The sequence below is a fragment of the Meleagris gallopavo genome, chromosome 15 (genome assembly GCF_905368555.1).
Source record: "Meleagris gallopavo chromosome 15, MGAL_WU_HG_1.1, whole genome shotgun sequence".
Classification (NCBI taxonomy): domain Eukaryota; kingdom Metazoa; phylum Chordata; class Aves; order Galliformes; family Phasianidae; genus Meleagris; species Meleagris gallopavo.
Genome location: NC_139418.1, coordinates 2,444,795 through 2,469,971, shown reverse-complemented (window position 1 = coordinate 2,469,971; position 25,177 = coordinate 2,444,795). Strand labels below are relative to the sequence as shown.

Here is a 25,177-nt window from a genome sequence, read left to right as displayed (position 1 = left end):
CTTACCTAGACCTTGAACATACTAATTCTATAGTACTACTAGTGAGGAGGGAGGCTAATTAGCTTTGCTCCAGTTTTAGTTACAGTGCTTGTCTGTGACTGTTTTTGGATGAGTTTGTTGGTTTTTCTTTGTTAGTTTGCTTTCTGGATACCGGGTATTAAGTAAAAGCCTACACTGATAGAATGCCTTTAGTCCCAATGCACTTTTCAAACCACAAATTTATCCACCTAAGTCATTCTAACTAATGCTAAAATATAGGCATAATTGGTGGAGAGCAGAGTAGGCAGTAAAATATGTAATGCTGGTAACCAAACTGCATGAAGATGTCCAGATCACTCACTGGCAGATAGAAGGCAGTAGATTTAGATGGGGCAAAAAATTCATCCCCTAACCCACCCCATTTCTTTTTAAAAGAGCCTCACATACCAAGTGTTCTTAAAAAGAGACCCCAGGGAGCCCCTACCTCAGCTGAGGATTTTCTTATTATTTCAGTTTTTCTGCACAAACAGGATTTGATATATTCCCTGCATCTTCCGCCGTCAGGATTTCAGTATGTTCACGACCTACAGCAGGGTCGGATCTGGTTGGTTCTTGCTTAGGCAACATCAAAAGAAAAGTGTAATGGTTCAGTGAGGTAGCAGTAAGAAATAACCAGACGGTCAGTTGCAGCATACTACATTTCTTCCCAGGAAAAGTTAAAAAGTGTATCTCACCTGTCAACTTTTCAATAACCAAAGCCTCAGAACAAACCAAAACACCCTCCCAGTCCAGAGGAGGGAAACACTATGAGAGAACTCGAACGGGCCCCAACAATAAGGACAAACACCAAATACACTTTACCTGCTTCAAAGATTCCATGGTGATCTTTTGAATGGAGCAGTAATTCTCAAGGTGCTGTGTGATGGCTGCCATGGCCTCGCCAAGGGTGGTTCCAAGTCGGTGGTGAGCAAAGTGATTATTGTATCTGCAGTCAGCTAGACACTGCAGTGTGGAAATCTGGGAGATGAAAGGCACCGTATAAATATACAATATTATTACTGCTATTACTATTATTTCACCGGCCTTTTGCCTCAACTTCTGGTTGAGTAAGAGAATATGAGTACTCCTGCATGTCCCCAGCCCTACATTTAGTCAAACCTTGTCTTTAGCACTGTAGACCTCCAGATATAATTTTTCCCATCATCGCAGTTCTCAGAGCCACAGACCACGTTTCTTTACTTGGTATTAACTTCAAAGTATTTTTCCTTCTAAAATACAAGTCAACGTTATTTGTTAAATGACTGTTTTGAACTTGAATCCAATATTTTTAGTAAAAGAAAAAAAAAAAAAGTTTTGTTTTGTTTTTTAACTGGAAGAAATCCAAACTATCCACGGCTTTTATAACCCAGCTTCCTTATGAGTCAGGACATTTATTGCCAAAAAAATATTATCTTAGCTTTATTCCTACTATATAGTAGTGACATCTAGTGGCTTTCGTTAGCGTCATGATGAGCATGGGAGAGACACGACTGGAGCGGCAGAGCTGGTGGAATGGTAGATTGAGGGCAGTTATTATGCCATCACTGAGTCAATGGAATTTAGGTGAGCTCTTCTAAGATGCTTCTAATATTAAAAAGTTCTAATACTATAATGACATTAAACTCTCAACAGCCAAGCTGAAATATTGCATAGTTCACAGCAGAGAGCTCCTTCCTTCACCACAAACTGAAGAAACCATATTCTCTAATTTCTAAACCAAAGCAAGGTAATTTAGTACCACACAATCTAAATATCATGGGCATAGCCCAGCTCCTTTTGGAAAATGGATTTTTGTCTCAAAAGCAATGTCATGTCTTAAACATTTTGTTCAAAGACAAAGCTCCTTCTCAGGCCTTCAGCCGCATTTGCATGCAGACCTAATTTTATGCTCAGAAGCACCCAAAAAGTAAAGATTTGGCCTCCTAGTACAAGAATCGACGCGGTGAGTGGCAGAGACTGCTCACAGGGCTCCTGAAGTAATACTGGCTCAGGAGTTTGGTAGAAATGTCTCATTTGCATTGATGGCCTGAAAGTTTATCATTAGCTTTGTAGATAAAGAGCTTGGTTTTTTTAACTGTAGAATAACATTAATATTATATCAATGTTTCTTTTTTTGTCATGGTAAGATTGCCTGCAAAATTCAGCTGGCACAAAATTTGTTGGATTTTCTTTCTAGACAAAGTAGATTTTGCTTTTAAAGTTTGAAAAACAATATTCACTTGGCTTGGTTTAATAGCTTCATGCTATTAAACATTCCTCTGATTTCAAGTTCTACCATAGATTTTATGTGCATCTTCCCATCCCTTTGGCTCAGAAAGTTCTTCATCTCTTCACAAATTTTCCATTAAAAAAATCATTTAGTAACAGCAAAAAAAAAAAGGCTGTGACATTGAAACACGCTGAAACAGCTAGTAATAATTGCTTTGTTTCGTTGTGGACTCGCTCTTGCTGTACACAGGAAAGGGGAAAAAAGATTGGAATCCTTATTTTGCCCGACCATACTATCCTGTGCTGGCAGCAGTTTAGGTAAACCACAGGTTTGTTCCATAGCAGACAGAACCTTTGCATTAGCATTGCTGGGAAAGCCTGTGTTATGTAACTGTTCTGTTATGGCTCTGCAGGTATGTGCCTGGCTCTGTATGTGCATGCATGTGTTTTGTTATGAAAGGATTTACTTTGCCGTGTGCAGCAGTGACAGCACTCAGGAGGAAGTCATAGCTGGGAAACATCTACTCTGATATTTGCATTGAGTCTGCAGCTTGCACCAGTGCCAGAGCTGCTGCTCTGCTCTCCCCCCTCAGGACTACCAGGGGGGTTGTGACATTAAATGGAATGGTCGCCTTTGAAGTTCAGACTTCAGAACTGAGGTGGTTTTTCCATGTTGGCAGTTAAGTTGCAGCCTCCTTCCATGGATGCCAGGCCAAGGAAACAAACAGCTCCACATCTGCCTGAAGCACCTCCACAGAGTCAGCCGACAGCTTCCACTGCAGACCCATCCCAGAGCTCACCTGCTGCTCGGCTGCACCATCGTCCTCCCGGAGCCAGAACCAGGTCGGACCCGGGGCTGTTCTCCAGTGCTTCCCAGCAAATCCTCCTCGGGGCAGCACAGCCCTGAGGCCACAGCCGATGCCCGCAGGGCCGCATTCCCTGTGTGTCGGAAAGCGGTGAGTCAGAGCAGCGGCCTGAGGGGAACTTCAAATGCTCCAGCAGGTCTGGTAGAAATATTTATACACCTGCATTTTCAAACATGCTCTACTTTCTCACTTTATAAATACAAGGGATCCAGTTGAACGCTTGGCCTAGCGGAGCCAAGCATGCCCTTTTTTATTTGATGAACCAGCTGTTTTTCTGGCCTGTTCGTATAAACATATTTGTGTGTGTTGATTTTGCAGTTCATCGGGGAAGAGAAATAAAAGACAGTTCATGTGTGCATTTTTGTTATGTATATTACTAGCAGATAGAACATTCCTTTTGGTCCATTTACTCGTTTCCTTTGCACAAGGGAAGCAGAATGTAAAGCACTTCACAGAAGGCATGGAGGATGGAACATTAATGCTTTTTCAACAAACAAATGCAAAATCCATTCATATAGGTGAGATATGGGAGTAGGTCAGTTTACAAATCAATCCATGCACAGAACTGATCTAGCCTGGCCAGTGGGCTCCTCCTCACATACTCATTCCTTTGCTTTTGGCTTCCACATCTGCATTTCCATGAACAGACTAGCACTGGCACTGAAGATTCACATTGGGATTTTCAAGAATCCAGGACAGCCCCAGGTGGCACTAAAATGAGCGTTTTATAGATTGCTTTGGCTATCTCCTTCCACGCAGGTAAGCGAGGCATAAACCTACCCACTTATCTCTGACATCACATGTGGGCAGACAACAAATGCAAGCTCATGAAGCTCCCCTCGTGGATGCCTGTCAGGAGCTGATGCAACACAACAATCTACCAGCTCATAAAATTATAAGGGGATGTCAAGGAATTTATTGCCAAGCCTGAAAAAGAAAATCATTTCAGTATCCTATTATGGCCTCACCCCAGCCTTATAACCTGCTGAGAATTAGGCTTTAAAATGCTATGCTAGCCAATCCCTGCGAACTTTGACTTCTTCTAGGAGGCATTGTTTTTTTAGTCAGCTATAAATAAGCTGCATTACGGGCTCTTTCGAGAGGGATGTCTGGAACACTGCATGGAAAACCTCAGGTTAATGCTCCTGACAGTTTGTCTGGGCAGTAAAAGGCAATTGCATGTAACACCACAAAAGCTGTGCAATCCCCCACATAAGGAACTTCTCTTCACACTGGAATTGGACAAAGAATAGGATATGATCCCTGGAAGACTCTAATTTCATCCTGCTAATTGTATTTATTACTTAATTCTTTAACTTCATCTTAGGAATGCACTTATAATTTAATATTTTGTTCTATTTCTATTTGTCTTCGGAGCCCAGTTGAAGGAACTAAGGTAATATGAAATGATTCATCTGGATAAACACATTTCCCCAGCCATTTAAAATAGTCAGGGTATATTTTCACAGCTATCTCCCACTTCCGTTCATTAGGAATATGGTTGCTTTGTGCAGCAAATGAAATTTTGAAGATCTTATTTTCTGTGCACGACCTTACTGCATGATTTCACAGCTGAGCCAAAAGGAAGAAGACAAGCTAACAAAGAAAGCTCATTTCCCAAAGGGAAGACTTGTATTCTTGAAGATGTCAACTACAGCAATGGCAATGGATGTGTATAAACCAACATGCACTGGAGAAGACAAGCCAAAATGATATTGGTAAGTTATGAGATGTTATTTCATTTTGAAGCAAAATAATATTTTATTCTTCTTTTGGAATTTTTCACAATGTTTCATTTCCATGGAAGACTTTGAAGCTAATATTCAAATGCTCCCAAGGGGGGCATGCTATGGGGACAGAACACCTGCCAAAGACACCTGCAGTCGTGTGCTCTTTACAATTATTTCACAAGGGATAAGGGAGATATGCCCCATCTATTTAAATGCTGGCAATTCTTTGCAAGCGTGATAAGCAAATTCTGACTTTTTCACTGTCAAAAAGACAACTATAGTTGGATTGGCACCAAAAGTAAGCGAGGAGAACAACCTACTTAATCAGTAGCTGAGCCAGGTGGCTGAGTTATACGAGAGAGAAATGATTTCCAAGCTGCGTGCCAAGCTCATGTTCTCTGCAGTGGGGCCCTGTTTTGTGCTGGGGAAGAGTCAGGACACTAACATGCAGTATCATGGGATGCTTTGGGCAGAGAATTGACTGCTGTTGGCTGGAGGTGCAGAAAGACAGTGCTGATCTTGCTGTAGCTCTGAAAATAGATCTGCACCTGTTATTAGTGTCAGTGTTGCCGTTAAAATCCCATCCAAGGGCGTAAATAATTTGCAAATAAGAGAGATTTTCAAAATAGACTCCACTCCTCTTCCCAAATCTTTCTGATTACTCAAAAGTCAAGACAGAGTATTACAAGCATTAGAAAGAAGGAAACATAAGATAAAACCCCACACAATTAAAAACTGTGCAAGAAAGCATGCAATAAAGTACTCCAGGTTTAAAGTGTGGGCAAAGATCAACACATTGACTTGGATGTACCTGAAGAAATACAGGGGCAATTTGAAGTGCCAGCTTCTCTCTTCCTGCTCTTCTTCATTCTTTCCTTCGCATGTTGTTTCCAGGCTTGCCAAAGCAAAGACCATCTCTTAAAGCTTTCCACCTCATACCTGCTACCTGAGATCACTGTTGCAGTTGAATGTGGCTTTTGTTCTGTGACTGACAATGTAAGAAGGAAATAGAAGTTACTGTAACAAAAAATCACTTCAAAAATCTTTAACTGAGGTATGACTTGAGCTGCTTGAAATTCAGCAGCTGGATTATGAAGTAGTTCTGCAGCACCTCCGCGTTGATCTTCAAGCACAGTTATTTCAGAAAATCTTACTAAGTTTTTCAAAATCTTTTCCCGTGAGATTACAGTGGGGACCGAAAAAAAAAAAAAAAAAAAAAGCAAACCCACATCTGTGTATACAAGGAGGCAAAGGATATTTACCCACCCAAAAGAAGTGGACAGGCAGACATTTGGAAGAAGTTCTTTTTGAAGGTGTTCACTATTTATAAGCAATAGGTGCAGTGATGCAGCTAAGAGAAAGATGTAACGAACAGGCACATAAGTAATGAAAACTGATTATACAGGGAATATAGATCCAAAGAGAGCAATAGCAACTTCAGCTGTAAATGTCTTTCCTAGGCGTACTCAATCAAAGGTGTGAGGTCACGTTATCACATCCTTTAAATCAGCACTTTCCATATTGTACACATAAGGAACACATCAGTTCCCACTACTCCCCATCTTGTGCCCAGATTTTCCTATTTGATAAGAGTTTTCTTTCCCAAACCCATCCAAAGCAGAGCACGCATCAGCCTGTGAGTGAGTGATTTGGATGTACAGAGGGTCTTAGCTGAGATTCTGCATGCTGTCAGCCTATGTGACAATACACGTATTTCCTAATCAACACGGGCACCGGCTGAGCAAATAGGACACCCATCCAGACCATTAAGTTCTTCCACACACAAGAAATACTGATTTTCCTTAAAAAGGACTATCATCTGGAAGCCTGTTCTGTCACTGCAGTGAAGGAGAAGCATGGCAAGCATATTTGGATTGTGTCAGATGGGACAAGTTCAAAGCATGGCAACGGGGTCAGGAGTTGCCAAAATGTCATGGAGATAGTGGGAGCAGTGAAAGTCCTGCCACATGGACGTGTGTTGGCTCTGGCATTTATGCTGGATGCCTTGATGTGGCAACTTGAATTTCCTCGTTTCACTCCTCTCGTTTCAGTGATCCAGTCATGGAAGGAAAAAGCAAAATGCAACAGAAGCACCCAACGTACATGATTAATCACTCACTCTGTGTAACTCACAGCACATAGCCAAAGGCAAGCAACTCAGACTAATAGAAATAAGTATTTGTAGGAAAGTCACCAACAGAAAAAAATATGCCAGTTATTCCTGGCATCCTTGTTAACTGTACTATTTACCTAGCACAGCAGAAGGTATAAAGGAACCATGATGGTCTCCCAAGAAAAGCAGCTAGATAGATGGAGCACATACCGCCCGCAAAGACCCTCAGATCTACTGACATGCAGGATTCAGCAATAACAAGCACGGCACAGTTTTCAAACATTTTGCTTAAAGTCAGCCCCTGTGCACTGCTTATATTTTCAAAAGCATGTGGCACCAGACACACAGTAATCTCTTGAAAATCCATTCATCCAGCTTGGTCCATATGAGGACTAAATCCTGTAGGAACAAACCATGCAAAGATAACATCTGACTTCAGGCTCACTGTAACGTCTGAGTGGTCATCAGATGCAGGAGAAAAACAAAATCTTGAAGGCAAAAGACCTTATTCAAGATCCAAGACCGTAGTATGGTCAGGCTGTGGTTGGACTTGATGATCTTTAAGGTCTTTTCCAACCTGAGCAATTCTGTGATTCTATGATCCATAGAAATGCCTTGTTCTGCAGACCTGTGTTCTGAACGAGCTTCCCTCCCAGTAAAACCAAGTGGCAAATGGCCTGAAACACAGATGGATCCGCACCAGCACATATACAGCTGTAAATAGATCATATATAATGTGTTTCATTTTGTATTCCCAGCTTGCCAACAGATATTAGGCCATGTGTCTGGTTGTGAGAGAGAAAACTTAAGCCCTGCAATAATAGCTACAAAATTTCTCTTCGTTTATGGCTGTGGGAGAAGGGCCCCTAAGTGAGATGAAGGCCCTGTTGTGGCTGAATGTAATGATTTGTGTAAAGTCATGAACAAGCAGATGAGTATCTGTGCTGAACCAGGACCCAAATCTCCAGGATGTGGAAGAGGGGAGGCTGCCTAACCAGCCCATGCTCACTCTTGCCACCTAGATACTCTGCTGCTATTCCACTTCTTCCCCACAAGTGGGAAATGCACCCTCTTTGTTTGCCATCTGCTCTTAGCATTGGTCCTCAAGAAATTGGGCTGCTTTAATGTTTCTTATCCAAATACAGAATCTGTGCCTCTTTCATCCATGCAAATTAACAGCACGCTCGCAAAGAATCACAGCAAATGAGCAATCAACAACATTCAAAAACAGTAGGGCTTGTTTTTGTTGTTTGTTAGATGGTATTTCCAATTGCAACAAGATGACTTTAGGCAGCCCAGAGCATTTTGTCCACAATTCACATCCCTAAGATTGTGTTAAACCTTATCACATGTGAAACACAACACTTCCAGTGCAAAAGGCTTGGAGGTTTACATTTTTACCCAGAATCTAGGCAAAGTACAATATGTAAACCCTCTGAAGGAGCAGTATAGAAGAGGCAAAACCAGGACAAACAAGAAGTTTACACATAAGGACACAAAATTGCAGATATTCATGTTTTGGGACTACATGCATTCTAGAAAGTACGCTGAGAGGAGCACTCAAGAGGACATCCAGCCAGTTTTTGTGCCCTGTAACAGGATCAAGAGTTTTTCTTTACGGAAATAATCCTGCTCCACCTGTTCTGGATTGCCCCTTTGCTCACCAACATCTCCTGAAGTTAATACAAAAAAATGAAAATCTGATCGAGCATAAGGGCTTTCAAGGAAGGAATGTGAGCAAGGATGTGCACGTGCAAAACAGCACTATCACTCTAGTTGCAATGTGCAAATTAAGCTCAGGCACCTGCTAAACCTGTGCCTGTCACAGTCCATCCCTGCAGCAAACCAGAGCCTGTAAACGTGGCTTTGAAGGAAAAGATAATTCATTCTTAAATGTTATTTGCCTTCCTGGTCATGCAGGGCTTATTTTGGTATTGCTTTCATTGCTACCCTTGCCCTGAATATAAATTTTTTCTGAATTCTGCTCCAGTTTTCATTTCTAACTGGTCAAGACAACCAGTGCAGCCATTTATGCCTTTCTGTTCTCAAAAACGTGATCTTTAGCAAAGCCGACCTCCCTTGCCTTTCAGGCTAGCAAAACTCTCTCAAGACAGCACTGGCAGTAGGCACACAGCAGCTTTTCCACTGAGCAATAAAGACGTTAGTGAATGAAAACATTTTTGCAAGGCAAACAATGCAAACACACACCCCAAAGCTGTGCCTTGATTGCATTTCCCAGGGACTGCTACATATGACCAGAAATCAGAGCCATGGGGAAGTGAGGACCAGACACCTTCAGCAAGCAAGAGATTCCAGCTGCAGCTCAGGGTCTCTTATGCATTTTTTCCCCCCAAACAAATAAACACATATCTCAGTACCAGGATCCAACCTCTCACTTTGCTTAACAACATGCTTGCCTAAAAAAAAACCCACAGGAACATAACTACTGCCATACAAACCTTTTTCCAAAACCCTACTTGTAATTAAACTCCCTAGCACGAATCATTTCTCAGCCCCCCCAGTTCAGCAGCAGATTGGCAAATGTATGAAATAGTGAAGCAAAACCAGGCATTGCCAGCTGCCAAGCCTCCAACAAAGCCTTTTCCATACTCGAGGAAATGCACCATGGCTCCTGCCATGGAAGAACTCTTCGCAGTGCATCACCTCATCTTCTCTTTTCTCTCTCTAACCTTTGCAGTTTGCTCTGCCTCAGCATTATAAGAAACGTTGCCTTGCTTTACTGTGATTTTGAGGATGAAAGCAGAAAGCACATCTGTGCACCAGCATCTCCTTCCTCGCAAGTGCCTGCCTGGGCTCTCCTGACCCATTTCCATTTGTGCTTGGGCATTGCCTTTGTGAATTTGCAAACCTTTGTTAGTTTTTGACACCAACAACATAAAGAGACAAAACCAAATGGACGTGACATGGAGGTACATGTGGAGTGCATCAGCTGCGACGCAAATGTACAGCTGAAACACCCATCAACTCCAGCCTGAGATGACTATGTCCAAAGGAAAGCTGTGCTGTAGGTAAGGGCTGGAGAGGTTAAAGCGTGATCTGGCCACAGGCATTCAACAAAATGCAAACTTCTCTTCCATGCCATAGTTCCTCAGCAATGGACAGGGATAATACTTTCTTTCACCAGTCCTGTTTGACTTTGCCTTTTAGAAAACAACCTGGTCATTCAGATACACATACTTCTTTTTACCTACATTTCTACAGCATATGTCCCTTTTTCTAGGTGACACACTGGAACAGGTTGCCCAAGGAGGTTGTGGATGCCCCATCCCTGGAGGCATTCAAGGCCAGGCTGGATGTGGCTCTGGGCAGCCTGGTCTGCTGGTTGGTGACCCTGCACATAGCAGGGGGTTGAAACTGGGTGATCATGGTGGTCCTTCTCAACCCAGGTAATTCTGTGATTCTATGAATCCACCCCAAGGTGAAATATTTGAGTCCACATCTTTTCCCAGATCAGAAAACCCAAGCTAAAAGGCCGGAATGCAGCTCACCATCTGAAGCCATGTAAACCAACACGTCAGGACAGCAGGAAGTCTTGGGAGGGTGCTGAAATTAAATTTTTCCCAAGCAAAACATTTTTATTAATTTGATGACCAGAGCATTTTATTTTGACATTAGCTAAGGTTCCAATTTAGATAATGGGAAATGGCAGCTTTCTGCTCAAAGCTGAGAAGTTTTTTTACATATATGTAACAACATTCAAATAGTTTGGAAGCATTTGCCCCATTTCTGACAGAGAGTTTCACCTATAAGCAGCATACCCTGGTATGTGTTTTAAAAAATATTTCCATATGCTAAAGGAATGCAAATGGTTGCCAAAGAAAGTGGCTGTTACAGCAGCAGGCTGGGGCTGTTTTTAAAGGAGAAACTGCTGCAGAAAGGAGGTATCCACAGAGGTGCACTAAAGCAACACTAACTGCAGTGACCTTGAGATGACCTAGACCTCCTCATATTACAAAAATGAAAAGGGAGTTAGAAAATCTGAGGCCAATTAGACGCTTTTTTTTTTTTTTTTTTTTTCCTGGAGACATGATGAAATTTCCTGAAACAAAAACTTGAGCAAATTCTATAAAATACTTCTAGCTTTGGTGGAAAAATAAATTATTGCCTTTTTATCTCCTCATTCCTGAGGCGCAGAACTGGCCCACTTCTGTTTGTGCAGATGGATTGGAGGGAAAACACCCAGAGAAGGGCCAAGTGGTGAGATTCTTGGCACGAGCAATTGAGTGTGAAGTTATTCTCAGGGCTGCCTATTTGTTATTGCAGCAGGAATCATTAAGATTATATGGAAAGATATTGTCTGGGAAAAAGTGTGAAGTAAGGATTATGTGTCCTGAAACGCAATTAGTGACCAAAGCATTGTCTGCCCTCGATGGGATGTCTCTGAACCAGCAATGCAGAGGTGGCTGCATTCAGGTGGCTACCAGAGCACTCAGCTTTACTTCTGAGGCACATCCATTGACCAGGTCTGGAAGCAGGAGTCAACACTGCTCTGAAGATAGAGGTTTGTCTCTTCACTGCCCTCACAGACTCACAGAACGGCCCGGGTTGGAAGGGACCTCAAGGATCGTGAATCTCCAACCCCCCTGCCACATGCAGGGCCACCAACCTCCACATTCAATACTAGCCCTCCACTGATTCATACTCCCTGTGTTCATCTCAATGGACATTGGCCATTAAAATGCAGCTTCCAGGCACTGTGGTTCACAGAGCATCGCTCCTGCCATATGCAGGCAGAGGCTGATGGAGAATTCAGTGCCCAACAGCCCAGCAGAGGTGGGTGATAGCTCAGCCTCCTGTTGATCAATCCCCACGTTTGGTGAAGGCTCATGATTCTGGACTGCCTTTTCCTACACAGAATGTCTGAGAAGCAGCTGTTGCTTCCAGAGAGAAGCACAACTTTGCCTGGCCTGCATAGGCTGCTGCCCACAGTTTCTTGGAACATCAAGGCAATCGCCATGTTTTAGGGAGACCCACCTCACAGGAGAACCATGCCCTTGGCTCACAGCTGAAGGCAGCTCAACTGTGCAGAGCCATCTTCTCCCAAGGATTCAGGTGGGGTAGGGCCAGGAGTGCCGGTTCAACCCCACGCAGCCCAGCACAAGGTCTGATGCAGAGTTCAGGGTCAGTGCTTAACTACTTCACCATCATATTGGTCACCGTTGCCCTGCTGCCACCATCCCTGCTAATACCACCAAGGCAGTGGTGGATTTCTCCACCGTTTTCTTTCTAGGCACAACAGTTCATTTCTTTGTGAGGAAAAATATAGACCCCCGACAGCATGGTGTGAATGAGACTTATAGCTTGCTGTCAGCACAGCTAGAGTTAGAACACAGCTTTTGCAATAAGCTCCTATGCTCGCAAAGCTGGTCTCTGCATTCTATATGGGCACAGACATAGGAACAGAGGGGCAGGCTCCATGGTTGTCCATTGCTGCCTTCATCCAGGTATTTAGGTATCTCTAAAGAATGGCTTCGACCAGGACAGACACCCCTGCAAAGCAAACTTCCCCTGCCACCAATGCTCGTGGCAGAATACAGAGGCTGCTCATCCTGCTGCTTGTGTTGCTCTTCCCATCCCCAAAATCCCTCTGCATCCTTCTGCCCACAGTCCATGCCCAGGGCTGTGACCAGAGGGGCTGCAAAGATAAATGAGAACGCTCCATTTCATGGATTTCATGCCAAAAGGCACCAAGGTAGGGTAGGGAGCACAAAATGGGCCTTCTCAGGTGTCAGCCAGACCACGAATCACGGCCTACCAGCCCGTTTATACCTGCACCCCTCTCCAAAACTGAGGGTCCATACGAAAAGCCAATGATTTTCTATCCTGCCCAAGGGGAAGTAGAGGTTTGGGGCAACACCGTCCTGGCCGCTGCCTGCCTCTCTCTTCTTCGCTCAGCTCAATCCCATTCAGGAGGGAAATGTGTGCATTTCAATCCAAATGCTGGTGGTTTGGATTTTTCCTTTCGCAGCTCGAGCCTCATGGCATTTGCTGTAAACTGTGTCAAGGGTTTGCGTGCTCGCCAGGAGCATGTGCTGAAGTAAAGGAATGCCTACAAGCACTGGGGAGGAGCCGGCAGGATGGCTTTACATAGCATTTGCCAAAGCACTTCGGGGGATTTGGAGGCAGCGATGTGTGTCTGATACTCCGAGCACCTTTTCTCAATCAAATCCCCCCACATCACCTCTAAGGAGCCACTGAAACACAGACAAACGTTCTGCAGAGAGAAGACATATGCAAAACTAATCAGAGATGTCATAGTTAGATAGGAGAGACCTGCAAGGTCATTGGGTTCATCTGCTGGCAAGAAGCTTCTTCATGCCGACAGCAGGAGCTCCACAGGCAGCGGGAGCCTGCAGCCCTCGGACACGACTGCATCCCCTCCCATTAGTGCTGCTTCAGGTCCATAGCAGTGCCCAGACAGCAGGAAATACACTGGGACAGAGAGGGGTCAAGCTCCAAACCTTTACAAATGCAGCTGTAGCTAAATACTCCCTCGTGCAAAGCACTATTCGCTAATTATCAGAGAGGAGACAAAAAGTAGTCCTTACTAATGCCTACATGGATACATCCCAATACGTTTTGCAGAGATGCATAAAACCCGTTGAAAATCGTGTGGAATCTCTCTTTGGTTCAGCTGTAGTTTTTACTTGTTGAATTACTATTTGGAATATTTTTAGAAAGAAAACAAGAGGATTAAAAGTTAGCTATTTCAGCCACTGCAAATAGCTTTTGTTGGGGTTGTACTGAATATTTGCTGATAGAGGGAACACTAAGGGAACTCAAACAACTAAATCAAGAGCTACCAAGATTCCATCAGGTCCTTCATTCTGTTACGGTACTCAGATTCAGTGGTGACTAGTTATTCTAAGAGGATGTTAGATAGAAATGTTGGTATTTGCTGCTGATCTGCACCATCTTATGTCTGGAATTACAGCCTCTTGTCAATAGCAACATAAAAAATGGATGTCAATGCCAATAAAAAGTAGAAAATGCAAGCATTTCTATGGAAGACACACAGAACTACAGTGAAGATGCTGCCTTTCACGGCAGTAGTTTTTCCTGGTTTGGAGGTTATTAACAACTGACTTGCATCCCGTAACAAAGAGCATAAGAGAAACGTTATTTGAAGTATCCAGGAAAAAGCTGAAGCTTGGGAAAGTCAACGAATGCTGCAAGGCCATCGCACTGCAGGGCAGCAGCAAGAGGCTGCAGGAACACAGGGCCCAACACAACACAGGGCAGCAATAAAAGCTGCCACTGACAAAAAGCACAGCAGTTTCCTCAGCAGGCTGGGCCTGGATCACAAAAAAACCTCAGCAAGCCTTGACAGAGCAACCAAAATGCAATCTTAGCATTCCCAAGGGGTGGATCAGTTTGGATTTTAAGCTGCACTGATAGTTGCAGCCTGTTTCATCAGGATGCTAAGCAATGGAGTTTGTGTCTGATTTTCCTCTGCCCTTCTTCCGGCAGAGCAGGGCTGCATTCCTGCACACTGGATCCAGCCTAGCACTGTTAGGGGAAGCACTGTTGGAGGCAAGCAGAGGATATTTCTCTTTTTTTCCTCTTCTTTTTGCATTTTATCTGTGTTCATCCTTTAAGTGAAGCTGAACTCCTTATTTCACTCAGAAAAGGTGGAGCAGTGCCCACAGCACAGCTGCTCGTGGTGCTGGGCATCCCCAGGCACGTGGGACAGCTCAGAGGAAGGCCCATATATGCATGCTTTGCCCATCCTTGTAACAGCTCTGCACTGCCAGCAATGTTGTGCTGCTTAATTCAGGCTGGATGCTTCTGACTGTCAGAAATCTGCAATCCAGACCACTACACACCTTAGAAACAGGGACTAACACCTTGATCCTGATCCATTGGGATGTCGTGGTTGCTTCTGTAAAAATACCAGTGCTGAGGGCATGAATCTGGACTCATCCAACAAGCCTTACCTGGAGGGGGCAAAAACATGCCAGCAGCACATCTCAGCGGGAGCTTTACAGGGAGTAACTGCTAAAGGATTCACTCCTCTGAGAGCTGTAGATGGAGAAAAGCATCTCCATCTCCTCGTCACAGCATTCCCCAAAGAATCTGCATAACAAAACTAAGTGATGTGGGACTTCTTAGACTGTTCTGCTCATGAAACCCCAAGAGATGGAGTTATTCCAGTCCTCTTGACCTCTTGACCTTTTTTTTTTTTTTTTTTAATTTCTAAATTTATTTCTAACACCCATCCTTCAAAACCATTCCCATTTGGGAGTTCTAATAAACTGACACAAAGGACAGCTCAGATTCCCAAATGAGAGCAGCCGCGTCTCGCCACAGCAAGCTTGAGAAAACCAGCCAGCTGCGTGCTGCACTGGAGACCTGCAAATCTCCCACTGCTGTTCAGAACAGTGGCTGCTCAGATCCTCCCAGAATACTGACTCTTCTACTACATTAAACCTGCAGATGAGAAAAATCCAGGGTACTTGGCTGAGAGCAGCACTGTACCAGCACCTCAAGTCCCACAGCTCCATACTTGCTTTCCAGAGATGCCCTGGGGAAGTTCGCAGTCATCAAATGAAATCTTGGAATTCGAGGCAAAAGAGTACAAATAATTGAACAGAAAGAGGATAAATCTCATGGCAGATCAGGTGAGGACATGGATCACTGATTTGAGGACTGTTAAAAGCTCTGTTGGATTTGACAGTGGGCAAACCTTGACTGTGCAGCCAGAGCTGTAGGGAGACAGAGCTGTGCCTGCTCTGCACACCCAAAGCACTGCTGGCTTCTAACATGGAAGTCTGGTAACTCAGATCATTTTTTGCTTCAAGGCAGGAATTTGGCTGTGAGAGAACTACTTTTCCTCTAGGATAATAGGAGCTGCAGGCACTGCTCGGAGGCATTTCATACCTCAATCCCTCTGACAGCAACTCTGTTGCATCCATGACATCTCTGTCTTTGAGAATACACAGATTGCTGGCACCTCCTGCCTTACTAAGGTCACACAGATGGATGCTGATGGCTTGACCCCTCGGGGACACCAAGTTAACCTGCATGGCTGTAGCAGGCACCAAATTTCCACCTTGCTTTTCCCCTACCTCCAGAAGGAACAGGCAGCAAAGCAGAGGCATGCTGCTCACGTGCTCCTGTTGGAAGAGATGCCATCAACTCCAGTGGAGGCTCTACATCAGGTCAGAGGCTTTGCTGGAGGGATGCCTTAGATCCTGAGCAGTCTTTGCTACCAACATATCTTGATAGGCACCTTGTGGTCTCCTCCTCCACAAACAGCAGGCACCACCTCTTCACCCACTGCCTTTCTGGCTCATCTGGCAAGGCTCAAGCCCCCATCCCCAGCTGTCCTGCTCCTCCAGCAAAGAAGTGCCAGCCTGTCTCAGGGGAAGATATACAGAAAAAAGTAACCTTTCCTTCTAAGCGTGTGTTTGGAAATTAAAAATAAAACCTTCAAAGGATTCCTTCAAAGGAAAAAGAAGGAAAAGAAAATAGAAGATTTTAGACTGTGGAAAGAGGGTAGTCAAGAGATACAAACGCATCTCCCTTTATTTGAACTGAGCTGTGCCAAAGAAAAGATGAAATCGCAGTTCTTTAAATTATTCAGACAAGCAAAGCTGTTTCTACTTCAGTCCAAGACCTGTCTGCAGATATTAGAAATAAAAAAAAAAAGAAGAAAAAGGGCCACCCAGGAGGGGCTGACTTAAACCACACTGGCCAGCAGGAGGTTTGGGTGCAGTTTACGGTGCCTGGCAGCCCCAGAACCTTGTTTGTGCTGCTGGATGAAAGCAAAGCCATTCCTGTACTGACACATTTCACATGAGCACGTCAGCTCTGAGCAATGGCTGTCAGTGTGGGGCGTCCACAAACACACTGGGAACGACTCACAGTTGCCCTCTGCATCCAGAGGGGAATCGTCCCTCAGGAGCAGCGCTCACTTCTATCTGTATTCCTCCTCTTGTTGGCACGCACAGCCTCTGCTATTCATGGAGCCCTTCCAGAGAGTACCAAGAATAAACCACCAAAAATGCACAACCCTCTCACTTCTCCAGAAGGGAAGATTGCTGTTTCCTGTCTTCCTGGAGGCTTTTGACTTGTGGAAGCAACAGCTCTGCGTTGCAGCTGAGCATCTCTTGGCACAGGAGAGCAGCACCCAGCCCTCCTGCCCCCCAGCCATGCTGTTGCCCCCAGCAGGCCATGGCTGAGTTTGGCCAGGTGGTTTTGCTGTTTGAAAGGGTGGAAGGGATCTGGGCAAAGAAGCAGCACTTCGCTGGGGGCAAGGGAATTGCGTACACATGGGAAGGGGTGGATTTCAGGAGTGAAGGAGTTCAGAGGAAAAACCCACAGTACCACAAGGGACACTCACTTGGAAAAGAGGCAGGAAACATTCCAGTCACTGTGCAGGCAGGGAAAGAAACTACAGGGCAGGGAGAGAGGACCCCAGAACACAACTGATGGCCTGAGGCAGCTTCAGGAAGCACCCACATTTGGAAGCCAGCTCAAATCATGGGCACATCAAAGCCTTTGGTGGACCAGAGTGACGCAGAGCAGACATCACAGCTCCCATTCCCAAGCCCTCAGCACACATCACACGTGCAAGCACTCATCATCAGCCTTCCTGTTGCCACTTCCGTGTCTATCCAGGCCTAACTTGGCAGCCAGCATCCACACACTGCCTCAGGCATGAAGGCCTTGTGGTAAGTAGTTTCGACCCCATCAGTTCTGGTTCGTGGGCCTGGTACTGCAGCCACACGCTGCCATCTTCCTCTCAGCACTGCCACGCTGCTGCCCTGAGCTACACACCATCTTAGCATCGCAGTGACGGTTTCTATCCGATGATCCATTCCTACAGCTTCTCTCAAATAACCCATACAAATAGTAGATCAGAGATTCCTTTTCCTGGGCCAAGTTGAGCTGCAAGTTTCAAAGGACAACTGCCACCGAGCCTTGCTGCACCCCCAGCTGTGATGCTTGCTGAGATTTCAGCACCAAATCCTCCTGCTCTGTGGTAGGTACCTGGTAGTAACCACTCTTAATTTATTATCTGTAATGTTCTTCTCTCTGTGATTAAGACTCGAGCCTTCAACACTTCTCATAGGGGTGTAAGCCCATTTCTGCACCACAGGAAGGACCTCTCGAATTCTATGAGCACAGCAGTTCCTCAGAAGGCAGATTTGACAGCCTCATCCCACTGACACTTTTGCTGTCACTCCTGAGCCAGTCTGATATTTGGACACAAGACCAAGGGCACAGCAAGAAGGGGTTGGCAGAAGTCACCACTCGCTGCATGGAGAGGGTCTTGGGAAAAGACTGTCAGGTGAAAGGAGGCACGTGGGGCTGTAGCAATATGGCTTCTATGGCACATGGGCAGGGTGTGTTTGGAGGTGCAGACCCACTGCAGAGCAGCAGCAGTGCAACCTCTCCCCCAAAACAGCTCACAGCTGCTTCAAATGAGGCAGAGATTCAAGGAAGGTTTAATTGAGCACAAGCAGACTGCAGGAAATGAGATGATGTTTCTCTGTCAAGCCATGCAAATAGCAACAGACAGGTGAAGAACTAGAGCCAGGAACAGACTGGAAGCCGCAGTTCAGGTTGCAGCCCCAGGGGCACTGATGCTCAGCATTCTTCCACTGTGCTGGCAGCAATACTCAGCCCTGCAGCAAAGAAAGCCCAGTTCTCTGTTGCCCTCCGATACCATCCTGCACCAAACCCATGCAGGGCAGGATGGGAAGCATCCTGGCACCAAAGGAAAGCACTTTGGAGGGGAAGCTTCAGCTGCTCCACTGGCCAGCAGGTGCTGGGCCTGACCAAGGGGCTGCCCTACCTGCAGCACAGCCCTGGCCGTCTGTGCAGAGGGCTCACCGAACTGAGCTTCAATCTCCACAAATAGGGTACAAGGAAACCTTAAAAACCCTCAGATCGGCCTCGGATTGGGTTGTTCTGCTCAAGCAGCAGGGAGGTCCTGAGCACCCCATACCCAGCTCCTGCCCTGCTTTCTCTAAGCCCAGGGCCAAGCCATGGTGACCCTCTCTCCCTTCCCCCTCCACCTCTCCAAAGCACCACCTGTGCACTGGGGCAGTTGCCTTGACCCATGCAAACCACTCTGGAAGGTGCAGCCCTCCATCCGGAGCGTGGATTCTATCAGCGAACCCATGAATGTGAGAGCTCAAAAAGAGCAACAAGGGGGGAATAACAGCCATAAAAACCTGCCTGGGAAGTGCAATGCACCTGCACTGAGGGGAGCTCACCTCTGCACACTGAAGGTCATCTGCTTCATGCTGACCCAAGTCATTTTGCTCTCCTCAGCTCAGTTCCAGCCCTGGGAGCAAGCAGGCTCATCCCTGCTCCCTGAAAGAGGAGAGGGATAACATCTGCTAATTCTTTGGACACACAAAGGTTTTGTAATGCTTCCTGCATGTGTTTGCATAATTTGCTATAAAGCTTTGGAAAGAAAAGCCAAAAAAACCCATTCCAGATGCTTCCTTAATTCAGCCCGCTAGATAGATGCTTCAGAAACAGTTATTTGTAATAGGGCAAGCGTTTCAAGGGTCACCTCCTGGCTGGTAATCAACTCCTGCTCTGTTAGGAAGCAGCTTCTAGCTCCAGACTAGCAAAGAGGTTTGGTGTCTGCCCAACATATGCTGCAGGGCAGTGTTGGGCAGCTCCACTACTGATCCAGGAAAGAGCAAACACCTGAAACTCATTAGCTGTAATTGCTGCCATCCCTGGTAGGCGCTGACCCACAGCAGGAGATCTGGCACAATCAGGTTCTGCAGAAATACAACCAGAGTTATGCAGGACAGGAAAGCAAGGTGTTCCCTTGCATCCAAGTGCTCTCTGCACATGCTGTTCCCCTCCAGTTATTCTATCTCTGCAAGTTTTCCCAGTGGGTAACCACCACCCTCCCAAAGCCCAGGCCGTCCTGTTCACACTCCCCACTTGGATTTCTGCATCTCACAGCTGCTCAGAGACAGAAAAAAAATAATAAAGCTTCTGGACATGGTGAGCAGCAGAGGTAAACGAAGAGCAGACATCTGCAAAGGAAAAACACGCTGCAGCAGAGGAGAGTCAGCAAGTCCAAACACAGAACTTGGGCCTGGAGCACTCAGCTCTGTAGCTGCTGAGGAGAAAGCTGTTTGTAGCACCCAGCCCCACTGCTCAGCCCAGGCACCCTCACCTCACTGCCACCACATCATCGAGTGTGCATCAGGAAAGACACAATGCACACATCCACTGCCTCATTTCTAAGCACAAACCCTTCCCACAGCACCACGTTACCTAGCAGATAAGGCCAATGACAGCTTCCCTGTCCCTGAGAGCATCGTGTAACAGCACACAGCAAAACCACATACTGCCATATCACAGCACAGCAACGAGCAGGGCGAGAAACAATTCTGCTGTAAATTTAACAGCTACTGCAAACTGAGAATACTCAACAGCTCATCCTTAACCACAGCCCTGCTTGCCCAGTGCTCACAGGATGTTGGACAGCAGAATAGAAGTCACATCACACCTGGCACAGGGTGTCACCCCCAACCTTTGGTAAGCATGAAGAGCCAAAGGACCCCAAAGCCCAGCATGAAGCCAGTGGGAATTAACAGATGGCTGTTATGAGCACATAAGCATGGAAAACAAAAGCCCACCCGACTAAAATGGGTTATTAAGTCTGACCTGACAGCGTGTGCTCCAGGTATCTCTGCAGGCGCAGCTCAGAACTTTTAAGGCTTATTTGGCTAATGATACTCAGCAAGATAGTCACAGTGGCTTTAAACACTTCTATGAGGCTACACTTCCCCCACTGCACTGCTAACACACGCAGATTTGTTTTCCTCTCTCTGAAGTAATCTGAACAAAGTCTCTTGGAAAGTGATCCAATGTCAGAATAAAAGTTGCACACATCATCAATTCAGAATACTGAATTTGCTGATGCTTTGCCAGAACCTCGTTCACACTCTCAGCCCCTTTAAAAGCATTTCAGGTGGGCGCACACAACTTATGGAGAGCAGCATTTCCAAGAGATGATGGTGAGCCCTGCGGTGGGGATGCAGTCACAGCTCGGTCAGCACAGATGGCCACACCATGAGGGGACACCAACGGAGCAGGGAACTGATTTGGCAGCACCAGATCTGTGGGATGAATCACTTCTGGTTGGACTGATCAGAAATGAAGCGTTACCCAGCAGCAGCAGCGATGATTTCTCCAATTACTTAAAAGCAAAGTACTGACAAACAGAACTGACTGAAGACCAAGGGATGGAGGAATACCAACCTTCCTCATGTTATCGTCTGACTGGTGGCAGATACACCCCTTTACATGACCATGGCTGCCTTATGCAGGAGCCCAAAGCACTTTTCTTCAACCTCAGCAAAACAAAACCCAAGGAAAGCAGTTTTTAAGACACGGCTGACATCAGGAGTCCCTGTCTGGGAACAGAGCTCAGCATGAGCACAGACTGCTTCAGCAGCCAAGGAAATGGGTAACATTTAACACCCCTGTCTGCATCCTTGATAAATACCAAGGAAATTCTTCTTGTGCTGCTTCTGCTGATGCATGGGCTGCAAGTGCTGCAGCACTTGCAGCCGAGTTTCTCCAAGATTTCGCCGTGCCCTTGCATTAACTAATGCATAATGCCAACATTACTTAATGACATTACCGATCCATTTATTTGACAAATTAAGTTCAAACTTTTTTTTTTTTTATTAAGCACATTCCACAGTACAAAGCTTTAGATCATGAACGATATCTGTACAATTTAACAGTTTCAATAAGCTGTTCATACACCAACTTTCCAAACAGGTAATTGGCAAACATAATTACAAGTTAGAATTAGACTATCCCAGTGCTTTGAAACATTAATATAGCAGTAATGTACAGTTGCTCAATTATGTTAGCAAATCAAAGTCCAGAGTGCAGCCAGGATCACTACCATGAATCCCAGGAGTCGAGTTCCTTGGGTGCCAATCACAGAAGTCCACTGCTATGTTACACAAAGCACAAAGAAGTTCGGACCGCATGTTCAAATACCATCATCTCCCCAGGAAAAAACAGGAATTTAAATCTTACACATGCATTTAAAAAAGGACTCCATTCTTCAGAAACAATTACGTTTGGTGTTTGGTTTTTTTTCAGCGCTGCAATAGATTTTTAAACCATATGATGTTAAAGCTATTAGATGAGAAGGGGAAGTAAGATACCTTCACACGGTACTGCCACGTCTCCCAACAAGGGATCTTATGGACAATCAGGAGCATGTTTTTCATCTTCTGTACTTCATCACGTCTGGTCACCTTGATGAAGTAAAGATGTCGCTGTAAGACGTGAATGGGAGTTTAACACTGATCCCAACACCTCTCTCAATGTGAAGAGGAGAAAACCTGAAGATGCACTGCTGGACCATCTCAGCAACGTCTCGACGCACGCCTTCTCTGAACTCGTTTGACACACAGTGACACCTCCCTGCACTCGGGATCAGCCCCTCAGCAACCTGACAGCCCTCAGCCTTCTTGATGATACAAAACTCCAACCCAACAAAGCGCTGCCAGGGGACACAAGCACACATCAATCCGTTGTGATCCATCTCTGTGCCAGCACGTATCTTCCCCGGGAAAACGGGCGCTTTCCACGCCGACTGAAGCACTGAAGAAAAGCCACCAGCAGGCACAGTCACACATGGCTAACGAAGGTACGATATTCAAGTTTGCATCTGTCCAGGCTTACTCCAACGGAAGAGAAATGCAGTAGCGATTGTGACCACATAAATTAGAGGGGAGACTATGACAACACAAAAAAAACCCTACTGAGATTCCAAATAAAAGCATGCTAACAAAGAGAAACCATGACCAGGACGCTGCGTTATGGTTACAGCTGAGAGCTACAGGTAGGGAAGCCTGCACGGTGATCAGAGCATCGACCTGAAGGGACCTCCACTCCACCATGAGGAAGGGTTACAAATCAAACATAAATAAATTTCACTTCGGCCCATGGCACTTCCTCCACTGAGCAGCCAAACTAATGCTAAAGGACGTCAGCAGGCGATTGTGACAACCTACTGGTGGTAAAAGAAAGACAACTGTAAATACTGCGGCACAAAATATAAGATACAGAACATAAATTAAACATTTTTTTTTTTAATTTTTAAAAAGTTTAGAAATTACATTTTAAAATATGTAGTTCCCATTAAAAAAATCCTAATGAATACTGAAAACCTCCTTTTGCAGAGAAAATTTCTAGATAATTCATATTATCCCCTACAGTGCCAGTAGTTAGAACATCCTGCTGCCAAGTGCTACCACAGCTTGCGTTAGTGTGTAGTGTCAGGAAATCCTGACTCCCAGCACCTGCAGGTTACACTGTTATGTACATCATATCTACATGCTTATACAGTATTTGAAATGAGGCAAGCACACACGGAAAGGTTTTACTATACCAAACATTAGGAAGCGCAGGACGGCTGTCGTACAGAGCACAGTTAAAAGGAAAAGACAGTGCTATACAACTAGTTTAGATAACCTAGCCTGAATTACAGGTAATCTTTAATTTAAAAGAAATTATTGGTGCAGAAACAAGTAAACTGTAATCCAAAAATATTACTGAGCAATTCAGAAATATTTCTAAGAGTCCAACGTACACTCCTATTAAACAAAACAGGCTCTGAATCTGTCATAAGAGCAAAGTCTAAAGGACAATGATGACTTTGAAAGCAAAGCTCTGTACATTCTGGGTATGTGTTTGGCACCCAAATTTCATTGGAGAATGTTTTTTCTTTGAAGTCAGACAAAAGTGCAAAGCAATATAAATTAGGCCAAGTCCTTTCTTGACGTCTGATTTATTTCTGAAAAAACAAGCCATCTGAGTTCAGGTTCTACGGACAATATACATGTGAAGCTTTGGATTTCTCACTGCAGGGGAGGGTAGGCTTCTGAAATTCATCTACTCGAAGTCAGTGAATTTGTAGTAAATTCAAAGACGACCACTGAGAGCAGGAAAGATTAAGAAATTTAGATATAGCATTGTGCTGCTTTGCATCTACACAGCATCTAGAACCAATTCTGACTTTAGCTGTCGATCAACATCTTCGGGCATGTAGGAGCCAAAATCCAGTAGTTCAAGACTGTGAAACCCTGAAAGAGACAAAAGACAAACTGAACTCACAGAACACTCAAGTCAAAAAGCACCTTTTGGAGACACAGGAGAAGGTTAAGCACAGGCTGAAACTACAAGAGCAAAACAGCTGTGAGGAGTACAGCGCTTACCGTGTTAAGGAGGTACTCAGCTTTAAATAATTCTGTGTTAGAAGTCCTTCCTCCAAGGATGGATGCTTGGGACACTGCCTTTTTATCCATGGGACACTGCCTTTGTTGCACAATATGCTCTGAACATACGAGCGTTTTTCTTACATACCTTCAGGGGAACTAAAAGGTGAACCATCTGTTCATCTTGCTAAATGCTGAGCACTTTATGAAAGAGTGACAAATGAACTTTCCTCTCCACCAATGCTGCAGAGGAGCAAGCTTTGCTCAAAATACAAACTTGGCTTCTAATACATAGGATTTTAAGAAAACAGACAAGACACCAAAATTAGTTTTAGACTTTGTTTCCCCCATCTATTTACGTGACTGTGTAAATACTTGGCATAATTAAATCCAAATTTCAGTTTTACTCACCACTTTCCAAAATCACTTTTGTGGACTACAGTGAACTACCCTGTCCTGATATGAAATTCCCATGTTAAAACATCTTTAGACATTAACCAATGGCTTCCCTTCCCCCTAGCACAAGACCTAGTGCTCAATATAAGAATATCAGAGTATCATATGGTAACAATTTTTATCATGTTACAATAAACAACAGGAGTTCAACAGAAAGCAATAAAACTCTCACAGCCAACTGCCAGGACTGTCAAAAATGATCCACTTTGAAGAGGCCTAACATTGCAAGCCTTGTAAAAAACCAAGGGCGTGGGGCTGTTTCAAAATACAGAAAACTATAATGTTTGAAAGCATATAAAACTGTTTCATTAAATGTCATAATGAAATATTAGCTGTTTGACCATAATTGTATGTAGATTTATGTCTTGTGAATTCTGATTTCAGAAAAACCCTTCAGAAAATGACATCACAGCATCTCCCCTGTATAGGAAACATCATTAAGGGACAGCCATTTATCAACACTAGCAATTCCTGGGATCGTATCCCTGCATGTTTTCAGTTCTGCATCGTGAGACAAGTCAGACATAAGCTGCT

General features: G+C 44.8%; 1 protein-coding gene and 1 long non-coding RNA gene across 6 annotated transcripts in view; both read right to left on the bottom strand.

Moving 5' to 3' along the window:
- Positions 1-846: 846 nt before the first annotated feature.
- On the bottom strand, positions 847-6,187 carry LOC146543310 (uncharacterized). The gene is made up of 3 exons (XR_014886697.1): positions 5,634-6,187; positions 3,027-3,165; positions 847-996 (listed from the first exon to the last, which is right to left on the bottom strand). It is a non-coding gene; the product is annotated as an uncharacterized LOC146543310 (long non-coding RNA).
- Positions 6,188-21,608: 15,421 nt separating this feature from the next.
- The window catches only part of FBXW11 (F-box and WD repeat domain containing 11), a 66,958-nt gene continuing 63,389 nt past the window's right edge, over positions 21,609-25,177 (bottom strand). For all 5 annotated transcript variants that reach the window (XM_085237099.1, XM_085237098.1, XM_085237101.1 and 2 more), the window contains one exon: positions 21,609-24,055. The gene's annotated coding sequence lies outside the window, so the exon portion shown is untranslated. The remainder of the gene's footprint in view (positions 24,056-25,177) is intronic.